This window comes from Bufo gargarizans, chromosome 2, assembly GCF_014858855.1.
Source record: "Bufo gargarizans isolate SCDJY-AF-19 chromosome 2, ASM1485885v1, whole genome shotgun sequence".
Classification (NCBI taxonomy): domain Eukaryota; kingdom Metazoa; phylum Chordata; class Amphibia; order Anura; family Bufonidae; genus Bufo; species Bufo gargarizans.
In genome coordinates this window covers 31,280,490-31,293,544 of record NC_058081.1, presented here as the reverse complement: position 1 = coordinate 31,293,544, position 13,055 = coordinate 31,280,490, and the positions used below count along the sequence as shown (strand labels likewise).

Genomic DNA, 13,055 nt, shown 5'->3' with positions numbered 1-13,055 from the left:
GAAAAGCGCATATTACAGACTAATGCAAGAACTATGGGTATTATATGTCTGTGCATATTTTAGTGGTAAGTAAACATTATATATTTTTTATTTTTGTTACCTATAATTTCTATCCCAAGTAAACTACATATTGACTAATATTCTCACTACCTTCCTAAAATGCAGCTGAATGAATGTTTTTTCTTGTTTCACAACAGATGAACATGGTGACACCTTTCATTAGTGGAGTATTCTCAACATGTATGGCATTTCCACAGGATTTTGAATACGTGATTAATGTGGGTCTTACTTCTTGGACCTGTACCTATAATGGGGGGGGGCCTCCCTGATGAGCAGCCAGTTCGGACCAAACTAGCTTCGGACCGAACTGGATTCGGTCCGAACTTTGTTATTTTTCAAACGACAGAGGAACCCGAATCTTTTCAAGTTCATTTCAGATTAATCCAGTAAAACAGCAATTAGCGCCATTTTAGTGCACATGTCGGTGATAAAAAAGCACTAGTGAGGAAGAAGGGTTCTCATCTGAACCTAAGAGAAAGTTGGGGGAAGCCCTGATTCAGTGGCATACTAAGGTTGGGGCGGGGGGCTGTCCACCCCGGGTGCCTGCTGTCAGATGGGTGCCAGAAGCAATGCATGCTTACATCAATACAGATGCTCATTGCTGGAGCACCGGGAGCTGTGGTCCTGTCACTCAGCTCCCTGTGCGCTGTCTCTCCCGCAATGAATAATGAAGCAGGAAGACTTCTCCCTGCTCCACCATTCAGCCCCTGCAGGCACAGATCGCGCTGCTGGCCTGTGTGGAAGAAGCCTGCAGCCCAGGAATCTGCCTAAGCTCCTGCCACACAGTGCTGCAGAGTGATCTGTGTCTGCAGGGGAGAGCTAGATTTGAGCTTCAGGAACGGGACATGGTGAGTAGGTACTGTGCTTTTTTGTTGTTGTTTTTTAACACAGAGGGTATTACTACTGCAAAGGGGGCACAGAGGAGAGGGCATTACTGCTACAAAGGGGGCACAGAGGAGAGGGCATTACTACTACAAAGGGGGCACAGAGAAGGCAATGGGCATTACTACTACAAAGGGGGCATGGAGAAGGCATTACTACTACAAAGGGGGCACAGAGGGCATTACTACTACAAAAAGGGCACAGAGGAGATGGCATTACTACTACAAAGGGGCACAGTGGGGATTACTACAATGAAGGGGGCACAGAGGCATTAGTACTACAAAGCTGGCACAGAGGGAATTACTACTACAACGGGGGCGCAAAGGAGAGGACATTACTACTACAAGGGGGGCACACTGGGCATTACTACTGTTAATGGGGACCAGAGTTCATAAGAGAGGGCATAACTACTGTGAGGAGCATAACTATTGTGAGGACACAGAGTTGGCATTACAACTGTGAATGGGGCACAATGGGCATTTCTACTGTGATGGAGGCACAATGGGCATTACTACTGTGAAGGGGCCACAAGTGCTATACTACTGTGAAGGGGGCACAGATAGGACATTACTACTATGAAAGAGGCACAATGAAGGGATAAGCACTTTAAGGGGGCACAATGTGGATTTTATTATTGTGAATGTTGTACAATTTTTTTAAAGTATTGGGAGGGGAAGTGGCTGACGGAGAAAGGACCCGCCCCGGTCCAGGGTAGTACAGCAATCGACCTGTGAGTGTTAACATGAAATTGAATGTCTAGCCTCAATTGTCGGTTTCTGTGAATCAGGATTCCACACAGTTTTGGTATTTAAAGGGGTATTTCCAACTCAGATAATAGGAGAATATTGCTAGGATGTGCCCCCATTGTCTGATATGCAGATGAAAAATTCCCGGCGGATGCACCGCACAGGCGCAGCTGCCCTCCATTCATTTCTATGGGGCTGCCTAAAATTCTGTCGGCACCATTCACTTCAATGGGGAGAGTGCTTGGTGGTGTGCTGGACACGGGGAAACCCAGGGTCCTCCAGCCACCATTTTCCCTGTTCCGTTCTCAATATAGGTGAGGGTCCCAGTTGTGTGATCCGCACTTATCAGACAATGGGGTCATATGCCCCCATTGTCTCAGATGGCAATACCCCTTTAAGTTTTTTGGGGGATTGTTCAATTTAATTAAACCAGTATATATGTGTGATTACGACAGTGAAACACAGGGTAGTGCAGCAATCTGTGAGTGTTAACATGAAATTGAGCATCTGGCCTGGCCTTTAATAATCCGTTTTTATTTTTGGAACTTGTTCAATTTAATTAAACCAGAGTATAGGTGAACAACACCAATACATAGGCCAGCACACAAAAGTATCTGTATGTGCGAATTTAGGCCTAAATCAGTTTCCCTTTATTTCAGTCTTTACATGTTTTCAATCAATTATTTTTTTTTGGGGGGGGGGGTTTGTTGATTATATTTAAAGCAGCATATATATGTGATTACACTATTACACAGGGTAGTGAACAACATTATCTGAGAGGCCCAAAATTATCAGGGCTACGGAAAGGGTTCCAAAAGAAAGACCCAGTGCTAGAATGTGGGTAGTCGCAGCACCAACTAACTATCCGGCCAGATGTAGTAGTAATTGTAGTTGGCCACAGTTGTCCCTGCTGGCTTCGGAAAGGTGCAACATTATAGTTGAGGAGAAAGAGGATGAGATTGTGGATTGGATGGCTCACAACTCCTCTCAGTCACAGCAGGATGATGTGGAGGTGACTTCAGAGGCAGACACCGTGCCATGGAGCCTGGGGTCACAGCATTCCTCCCGCTCCTCCTACTTGCAGCCCCAAAGAAGGCTTTCAGTGGAGTCCTCCCAGCCTTCCTAGTGGCATGCCTTCCTTTTTCCTAAGAAGTGGCAAGAAAACCCCACCACAACCTACGGCAGTCAAGAGAATCTCCCTGTTGATGACTTGTGTGAGACTACTCAGCGTTTGTACTGCCCTGAGGAGGAGGTGAGAAGGAGGATGCAGAACCTAGGCATAGCTGTGTTGGTGGTGGTAGTAGTGGTACCCATAGCCATAGTATTGGTGTTGGGAGCAGAGACAGTAGCAGTCAGGGCAGAGCAGCCGAAGGGGGCCAAAGAACCCACCATTATATCTTACAGTCTGATAGAAGCAAAAGTGAGGATGAGGACTCCGATAATTAAGTGCTAGACAGAACCTGTGAGTCAGATGGAGGAGGAAACATCAGGGGAGGAGGGTGATGGTAGCAATAAAGACCAGAGGCACGTACCACCCAAAGAACAGCCAGGGCCACATCTGCTTTGGGATCTGGTGATGTCACTCACTCTGTGGGTGGGCTAGGCCCAAAACGTACCAAAGCTAAGCTGAGCTCGGCTGCCTCTACCTCTGCTGTTCGAGTATCTGGCATTCTTTTCTCCACACTGCCAAAAAACAAAAGCATTGTCTTGTGCAAACTGTGCAAGAGAAAAATAATATGTGGGCAGGCAAACACAAACATTGGCACCAAAGCTCTATTAAACCACATAAAGCGGCATCACCCTTTCTCGTGGGCAAACAGAGGTGGCAGCCAGCCACTGCAACAGGAGTTATCTCCTTTCCCAGTCCCCATTGCATCAGCAAGGCCACATTTATGGGCAGTATGGTGTCTTTCACATGTTCATCATCCCTTTCTGATTTTACTATTCAGACTCCTTCTCCTCCTCTACTCCATCATCAGCCATCGATAACGGAAATTTTAGCCAGGGAATCAACTCAAAGTTTGTCAACAGGGACAACTGTGGCATGAACACTGTCATCCTTTTCGTATTTATCTTAGAACAGACTCTGACGCTCACGCAGAAGCAGGGCCGTCTTTAATATTGATTGGACCCTGGGCAAAAATTTACTTGGGCCCCCTGGATACCGCCTTCCCACACCTTAGCAGGCAATCACGCCCTCCACCACAACACACACACACAAAAAATCCACACACCTGGTAGAGTCCAGTGAATGACTGTAAATACTTCCAGTTCTGAAGACTCCAGCGGCTCAGGATCAGTGCTCTGGGCAGCTGGGCTCAGGCTGGAAGTGGGCACTGCTCTGCAGGAAGGAGACCGGGGCTCGGCTCACCCTAGTGTTACAGTGCACCCCAGCACCCCACAGTATGCAGTATAGAACCCTATAGTATATAGCAACCCACAGTATGCAGTATAGCACCCCACACTATACAGTACCCCACAGTATATAGTAGAGCAGTATAGCAGCCCACAGTATACAGCACCTCACGGTATACAACACCTCACTGTATACAGCACCCCAAACTATACATGATACAGCCCCCCACACTATACAGTACAGCAGTATAGCACTCCACACTATACCGCACCCACAGTATACAGCCCCCCACACTATACAGTACAGCAGTATAGCACTCCCCCCCCCCCACTATACAGGCCCCCCCACACTATACAGGCCCCCCACAGTATACAGCCCACCACACAGTTTACAGCCCACCACACAGTATACAGGCCCCCACACAGTATACAGGCCACCCCCCCCCCCCCACAGTATACAGCTCACCACACAATATACAGCCCATTACACAATATATAGCCCACCACACAATATACAGCCCACCACACAGTATACAGCACCCCACTATACAGTAGTTTACAGTATATTAACATAACAGCCCCTGTCACCTTTTTCTGATGTAATCTTTACACAAAAAAGTTTACTGGTCACATGGTAATGATGTCATTAAGGTCCTAGATCAAAACTCATTAAGGTCCTAGAATTAAGATCATTAACACAGTATGATCATGATGCCTGTGAAGCCGAAAGCTTGACACCCGGGGCAGTAGCTAGCAGGGCTCAAGAGGCAGCTGCCTTGGGCCCCCCAGGAGCAACTGGGCCCAGGGCAGCTGCCCCTTTTGCCCCTTGGTAAAGACGGCCCTGCGCAGAAGGGGAACACAGCAGAAGAAGAGCAGCTGATGCATCTTGCTGTCCTCTCTATAGCTGTTGGGGACACACAAAGGGAATCTGCCATGGAGGAGGAGGATGACGAAGATGAGGAAAATGAGGATGAAGAGCTGCTATTGCAAGAGGTGGAGGAGCAAGAGGATGATGATGAGGATGGCACCGGACAAGACACCCAATCATTTCAGTGGGGGGCATAGCTGAAAAGAACTGGCTCCTCAGGCACGCTGGCCAAAATGGCGACCTGTATGCTTGCTTGCTTACGCAGACAGGCATATGGTTGACATCAAATAGTCTGATGATTACTGGGTAACTATGCTTTTAGACCCTTGCTTCAAAGGTAAAAAGGAGGGAATGTTTTCCTCTTGCAGAAACGGAGGCCAAATTACATAATTGCTAGGAAATCCAGTGCACACAGCTTGCTGCAGCTTACAGCAAACAAACGCCTGCCACCAGCGTGTCGCTCTCCAGCCCCACAGAGTCTCCCACCTCCTGCCTTCATGAGCAGCAGAAGCTGCAGTAGCAGTAGCCATTTCAGTACCTCAACATGATGGAGCAGTTTTTCTAAGTGCTGCACCAGGCAGAGGCCACTTAGCAAGCTGACAGCTCCCGCCTCAACGCTCAGGTTCAGGCCCACCCAAACTCTGGTCAGTGGTGCATACCCTGTTACCTGACCTGGAATTCTGTGCAGGCAGACTGGAACAGTGGTCCAAACTAGCACAGCACACTCTCTTTCTTCTTTCTTGCAAAGCCTACATTGTCAACTCAGAGAGGGTTTTCAGTGCTACAGGGGAGATGGTGACATCCAAACGGACCAAATTGTCCTCTGTCGGTTTCCAAAACATCACTTTTGTCAAAATCAACCAAACCTGGATTCAGGAGGATTTTTACTCTCCTCCAGCTGTGGTTGAATAGATCTGGCTTTGCTGGTAGTGCCTCTTCTTGCCACTGTTGCTTTCTGCCTGCCTGCCGCCATCAGACTGCTGCGACCTGCCTACCATCATGTTTTATATGGCTACTGCCGCCACCATCATGCCACTGCTGCTACCTGCCCACCATCACATTCTGTATAGTTGCTGCTGCCGCCGCTATCATGCCGCATTTGAGCCCTGCCTATCATCACGTTCTGTATGACTGTTGCTGCCACCGCCATCATGCCACTGCTGTGAACTGCCTATCATCCTACTCTGTATGGCTGCTGTTCCCTTCATCATGACATCATGTGTGACAGTGCAGCTGCCAGAGAGCCATATGAGGGCCATTAAAATCCAGAGGAAGCTGGGTGAGAACAAGAAAGACTTGGGAAATAGAGTTTTCCCTCTTTGTGTATCAGCCAGGGTGTTAATTAAGGTAATTAGCAGCCAGCTGAGGAGCTCAGGAAAATGTGGGCTGGGCTCCTCAATCAGTGCTCCCAGATCTGTGGATGGCACTGTTTAGGGGGGATTTGTGGATGGCACTGTTTAGAGGGGATCTGTGGAAAATCAGGTTTACTTTTTGGTCACCATATTTTGACCCCTTTAACTTTTTTAAAATTATGTGAACGGAGCTATATGGGGACTCTTTTTTTTTTTTTGCGGTGCAAACTGATTTTTTCATTGATACCATTCAGAGGTGTGTATGACTTTTTGATCCCCTTTTATTTAATTATTTACGAAGAAATGAAGTGTCCAAAAATGGCGAATGTGTTTTTATGTTTACCGTATGGGGAATATTTTTTTATATTTTTAGAGTACGGGTGTTTTCGCACATTGCGACACCCATGATGTGGGGGGTGATTTGAACTGTATATATATTTTTTTTAACCCATAGCTTTGGAATATATAAGAAAAGCGCATATTTCCTAAGGAGCCTATTACAGGCTATGGCTCCATAGGAAATATTATGCAGCAGCCTGGGTTTCATTCATAGAGACCATTACCATTAGTTTTCTGTGTCCAAGCTAAATTGAGGCTCCACAATTCAGCCACTTCCTAATATGTATGTGATAGAAGGAGGAGGAAGGCATGTTTAAGTGTGGAGAGCGACCAATGGGCATTACTACTGTGAAGGGGCCACAAGTGCTATACTACTGTGAAGGGGGCACAGATAGGACATTACTACTATGAAAGAGGCACAATGAAGGGATAAGCACTTTAAGGGGGCACAATGTGGATTTTATTATTGTGAATGTTGTACAATTTTTTTAAAGTATTGGGAGGGGAAGTGGCTGACGGAGAAAGGACCCGCCCCGGTCCAGGGTAGTACAGCAATCGACCTGTGAGTGTTAACATGAAATTGAATGTCTAGCCTCAATTGTCGGTTTCTGTGAATCAGGATTCCACACAGTTTTGGTATTTAAAGGGGTATTTCCAACTCAGACAATAGGAGAATATTGCTAGGATGTGCCCCCATTGTCTGATATGCAGATGAAAAATTCCCGGCGGATGCACCGCACAGGCGCAGCTGCCCTCCATTCATTTCTATGGGGCTGCCTAAAATTCTGTCGGCACTATTCACTTCAATGGGGAGAGTGCTTGGTGGTGTGCTGGACACGGGGAAACCCAGGGTCCTCCAGCCACCATTTTCCCTGTTCCGTTCTCAATATAGGTGAGGGTCCCAGTTGTGTGATCCGCACTTATCAGACAATGGGGTCATATGCCCCCATTGTCTCAGATGGCAATACCCCTTTAAGTTTTTTGGGGGATTGTTCAATTTAATTAAACCAGTATATATGTGTGATTACGACAGTGAAACACAGGGTAGTGCAGCAATCTGTGAGTGTTAACATGAAATTGAGCATCTGGCCTGGCCTTTAATAATCCGTTTTTATTTTTGGAACTTGTTCAATTTAATTAAACCAGAGTATAGGTGAACAACACCAATACATAGGCCAGCACACAAAAGTATCTGTATGTGCGAATTTAGGCCTAAATCAGTTTCCCTTTATTTCAGTCTTTACATGTTTTCAATCAATTATTTTTTTTGGGGGGGGGGAGTTTGTTGATTATATTTAAAGCAGCATATATATGTGATTACACTATTACACAGGGTAGTGAACAACATTATCTGAGAGGCCCAAAATTATCAGGGCTACGGAAAGGGTTCCAAAAGAAAGACCCAGTGCTAGAATGTGGGTAGTCGCAGCACCAACTAACTATCCGGCCAGATGTAGTAGTAATTGTAGTTGGCCACAGTTGTCCCTGCTGGCTTCGGAAAGGTGCAACATTATAGTTGAGGAGAAAGAGGATGAGATTGTGGATTGGATGGCTCACAACTCCTCTCAGTCACAGCAGGATGATGTGGAGGTGACTTCAGAGGCAGACACCGTGCCATGGAGCCTGGGGTCACAGCATTCCTCCCGCTCCTCCTACTTGCAGCCCCAAAGAAGGCTTTCAGTGGAGTCCTCCCAGCCTTCCTAGTGGCATGCCTTCCTTTTTCCTAAGAAGTGGCAAGAAAACCCCACCACAACCTACGGCAGTCAAGAGAATCTCCCTGTTGATGACTTGTGTGAGACTACTCAGCGTTTGTACTGCCCTGAGGAGGAGGTGAGAAGGAGGATGCAGAACCTAGGCATAGCTGTGTTGGTGGTGGTAGTAGTGGTACCCATAGCCATAGTATTGGTGTTGGGAGCAGAGACAGTAGCAGTCAGGGCAGAGCAGCCGAAGGGGGCCAAAGAACCCACCATTATATCTTACAGTCTGATAGAAGCAAAAGTGAGGATGAGGACTCCGATAATTAAGTGCTAGACAGAACCTGTGAGTCAGATGGAGGAGGAAACATCAGGGGAGGAGGGTGATGGTAGCAATAAAGACCAGAGGCACGTACCACCCAAAGAACAGCCAGGGCCACATCTGCTTTGGGATCTGGTGATGTCACTCACTCTGTGGGTGGGCTAGGCCCAAAACGTACCAAAGCTAAGCTGAGCTCGGCTGCCTCTACCTCTGCTGTTCGAGTATCTGGCATTCTTTTCTCCACACTGCCAAAAAACAAAAGCATTGTCTTGTGCAAACTGTGCAAGAGAAAAATAATATGTGGGCAGGCAAACACAAACATTGGCACCAAAGCTCTATTAAACCACATAAAGCGGCATCACCCTTTCTCGTGGGCAAACAGAGGTGGCAGCCAGCCACTGCAACAGGAGTTATCTCCTTTCCCAGTCCCCATTGCATCAGCAAGGCCACATTTATGGGCAGTATGGTGTCTTTCACATGTTCATCATCCCTTTCTGATTTTACTATTCAGACTCCTTCTCCTCCTCTACTCCATCATCAGCCATCGATAACGGAAATTTTAGCCAGGGAATCAACTCAAAGTTTGTCAACAGGGACAACTGTGGCATGAACACTGTCATCCTTTTCGTATTTATCTTAGAACAGACTCTGACGCTCACGCAGAAGCAGGGCCGTCTTTAATATTGATTGGACCCTGGGCAAAAATTTACTTGGGCCCCCTGGATACCGCCTTCCCACACCTTAGCAGGCAATCACGCCCTCCACCATAACACACACACACAAAAAATCCACACACCTGGTAGAGTCCAGTGAATGACTGTAAATACTTCCAGTTCTGAAGACTCCAGCGGCTCAGGATCAGTGCTCTGGGCAGCTGGGCTCAGGCTGGAAGTGGGCACTGCTCTGCAGGAAGGAGACCGGGGCTCGGCTCACCCTAGTGTTACAGTGCACCCCAGCACCCCACAGTATGCAGTATAGAACCCTATAGTATATAGCAACCCACAGTATGCAGTATAGCACCCCACACTATACAGTACCCCACAGTATATAGTAGAGCAGTATAGCAGCCCACAGTATACAGCACCTCACGGTATACAACACCTCACTGTATACAGCACCCCAAACTATACATGATACAGCCCCCCACACTATACAGTACAGCAGTATAGCACTCCACACTATACCGCACCCACAGTATACAGCCCCCCACACTATACAGTACAGCAGTATAGCACTCCCCCCCCACTATACAGGCCCCCCCACACTATACAGGCCCCCCACAGTATACAGCCCACCACACAGTTTACAGCCCACCACACAGTATACAGGCCCCCACACAGTATACAGGCCACCCCCCCCCCCCACAGTATACAGCTCACCACACAATATACAGCCCATTACACAATATATAGCCCACCACACAATATACAGCCCACCACACAGTATACAGCACCCCACTATACAGTAGTTTACAGTATATTAACATAACAGCCCCTGTCACCTTTTTCTGATGTAATCTTTACACAAAAAAGTTTACTGGTCACATGGTAATGATGTCATTAAGGTCCTAGATCAAAACTCATTAAGGTCCTAGAATTAAGATCATTAACACAGTATGATCATGATGCCTGTGAAGCCGAAAGCTTGACACCCGGGGCAGTAGCTAGCAGGGCTCAAGAGGCAGCTGCCTTGGGCCCCCCAGGAGCAACTGGGCCCAGGGCAGCTGCCCCTTTTTCCCCTTGGTAAAGACGGCCCTGCGCAGAAGGGGAACACAGCAGAAGAAGAGCAGCTGATGCATCTTGCTGTCCTCTCTATAGCTGTTGGGGACACACAAAGGGAATCTGCCATGGAGGAGGAGGATGACGAAGATGAGGAAAATGAGGATGAAGAGCTGCTACTGCAAGAGGTGGAGGAGCAAGAGGATGATGATGAGGATGGCACCGGACAAGACACCCAATCATTTCAGTGGGGGGCATAGCTGAAAAGAACTGGCTCCTCAGGCACGCTGGCCAAAATGGCGACCTGTATGCTTGCTTGCTTACGCAGACAGGCATATGGTTGACATCAAATAGTCTGATGATTACTGGGTAACTATGCTTTTAGACCCTTGCTTCAAAGGTAAAAAGGAGGGAATGTTTTCCTCTTGCAGAAACGGAGGCCAAATTACATAATTGCTAGGAAATCCAGTGCACACAGCTTGCTGCAGCTTACAGCAAACAAACGCCTGCCACCAGCGTGTCGCTCTCCAGCCCCACAGAGTCTCCCACCTCCTGCCTTCATGAGCAGCAGAAGCTGCAGTAGCAGTAGCCATTTCAGTACCTCAACATGATGGAGCAGTTTTTCTAAGTGCTGCACCAGGCAGAGGCCACTTAGCAAGCTGACAGCTCCCGCCTCAACGCTCAGGTTCAGGCCCACCCAAACTCTGGTCAGTGGTGCATACCCTGTTACCTGACCTGGAATTCTGGGCAGGCAGACTGGAACAGTGGCCCAAACTAGCACAGCACACTCTCTTTCTTCTTTCTTGCAAAGCCTACATTGTCAACTCAGAGAGGGTTTTCAGTGCTACAGGGGAGATGGTGACATCCAAACGGACCAAATTGTCCTCTGTCGGTTTCCAAAACATCACTTTTGTCAAAATCAACCAAACCTGTATTCAGGAGGATTTTTACTCTCCTCCAGCTGTGGTTGAATAGATCTGGCTTTGCTGGTAGTGCCTCTTCTTGCCACTGTTGCTTTCTGCCTGCCTGCCGCCATCAGACTGCTGCGACCTGCCTACCATCATGTTTTATATGGCTACTGCCGCCACCATCATGCCACTGCTGCTACCTGCCCACCATCACATTCTGTATAGTTGCTGCTGCCGCCGCTATCATGCCGCATTTGAGCCCTGCCTATCATCACGTTCTGTATGACTGTTGCTGCCACCGCCATCATGCCACTGCTGTGAACTGCCTATCATCCTACTCTGTATGGCTGCTGTTCCCTTCATCATGACATCATGTGTGACAGTGCAGCTGCCAGAGAGCCATATGAGGGCCATTAAAATCCAGAGGAAGCTGGGTGAGAACAAGAAAGACTTGGGAAATAGAGTTTTCCCTCTTTGTGTATCAGCCAGGGTGTTAATTAAGGTAATTAGCAGCCAGCTGAGGAGCTCAGGAAAATGTGGGCTGGGCTCCTCAATCAGTGCTCCCAGATCTGTGGATGGCACTGTTTAGGGGGGATTTGTGGATGGCACTGTTTAGAGGGGATCTGTGGAAAATCAGGTTTACTTTTTGGTCACCATATTTTGACCCCTTTAACTTTTTTAAAATTATGTGAACGGAGCTATATGGGGACTCTTTTTTTTTTTTGCGGTGCAAACTGATTTTTTCATTGATACCATTCAGAGGTGTGTATGACTTTTTGATCACCTTTTATTTAATTATTTACGAAGAAATGAAGTGTCCAAAAATGGCGAATGTGTTTTTATGTTTACCGTATGGGGAATATTTTTTTATATTTTTAGAGTACGGGTGTTTTCGCACATTGCGACACCCATGATGTGGGGGGTGATTTGAACTGTATATATATTTTTTTTAACCCATAGCTTTGGAATATATAAGAAAAGCGCATATTTCCTAAGGAGCCTATTACAGGCTATGGCTCCATAGGAAATATTATGCAGCAGCCTGGGTTTCATTCATAGAGACCATTACCATTAGTTTTCTGTGTCCAAGCTAAATTGAGGCTCCACAATTCAGCCACTTCCTAATATGTATGTGATAGAAGGAGGAGGAAGGCATGTTTAAGTGTGGAGAGCGACCATTGGTTGAGGTGCAGAAGCTAGTGCACAAGGAGCTCAATGCATTGTGGGTAGTGAGGGCAGGCGGGATTATCCTCAGAGCTGTGGGCAGTGGCAACCGTCTTAACAGAATAGTGAAATTGCAGTTTTATGCAGACTGGTTGCTAAGAGCTTCTAAAATATGAGGTAAGTAAGTCTAATAGTTAGTGATTCTGGAATATCATCGTAATAGTAACTAAATACAGTCCTGATCAAAAGTTTTAGACCACTTGAAAAATTTTAAGAAAAATCATATTTTACATTGTTGGATCCTAACAAGGTTCCAAGTATAGCTTTAACATGCAACAAGAAGAAATGAGAGTGAGACAAAACATTTTTTGAGCATTCAATTAATTTAAAATAATGATTAAACTGAAACAGGCATTTTTTTAGCTGATCCAAATTTTAGGACCACATGCCTTTAAAAGGCCAAATCTGTGCAAAGATGTGGATTCATTGTCATTTTCTGTCAGGTAGTTACACGTTGTGATGGCAAAGGCAAAAAAAACTCTCCCTTTTTGAACGTGGTCGGGTTGTTGAACTGCATAAGCAGGGTCTCTCACAGCGCCCCATCGCTGCTGAGGTGGAACGCAGTAATTTGGAATTTCTTAAATGAT

At 46.8% G+C, this 13,055-nt stretch overlaps 1 protein-coding gene across 1 annotated transcript in view; it reads right to left on the bottom strand.

Moving 5' to 3' along the window:
• LOC122925555 (complement C3-like) overlaps positions 1–13,055 on the bottom strand; it is a 300,847-nt gene that overhangs the window by 5,920 nt on the left and 281,872 nt on the right. The window lies entirely within an intron of this gene.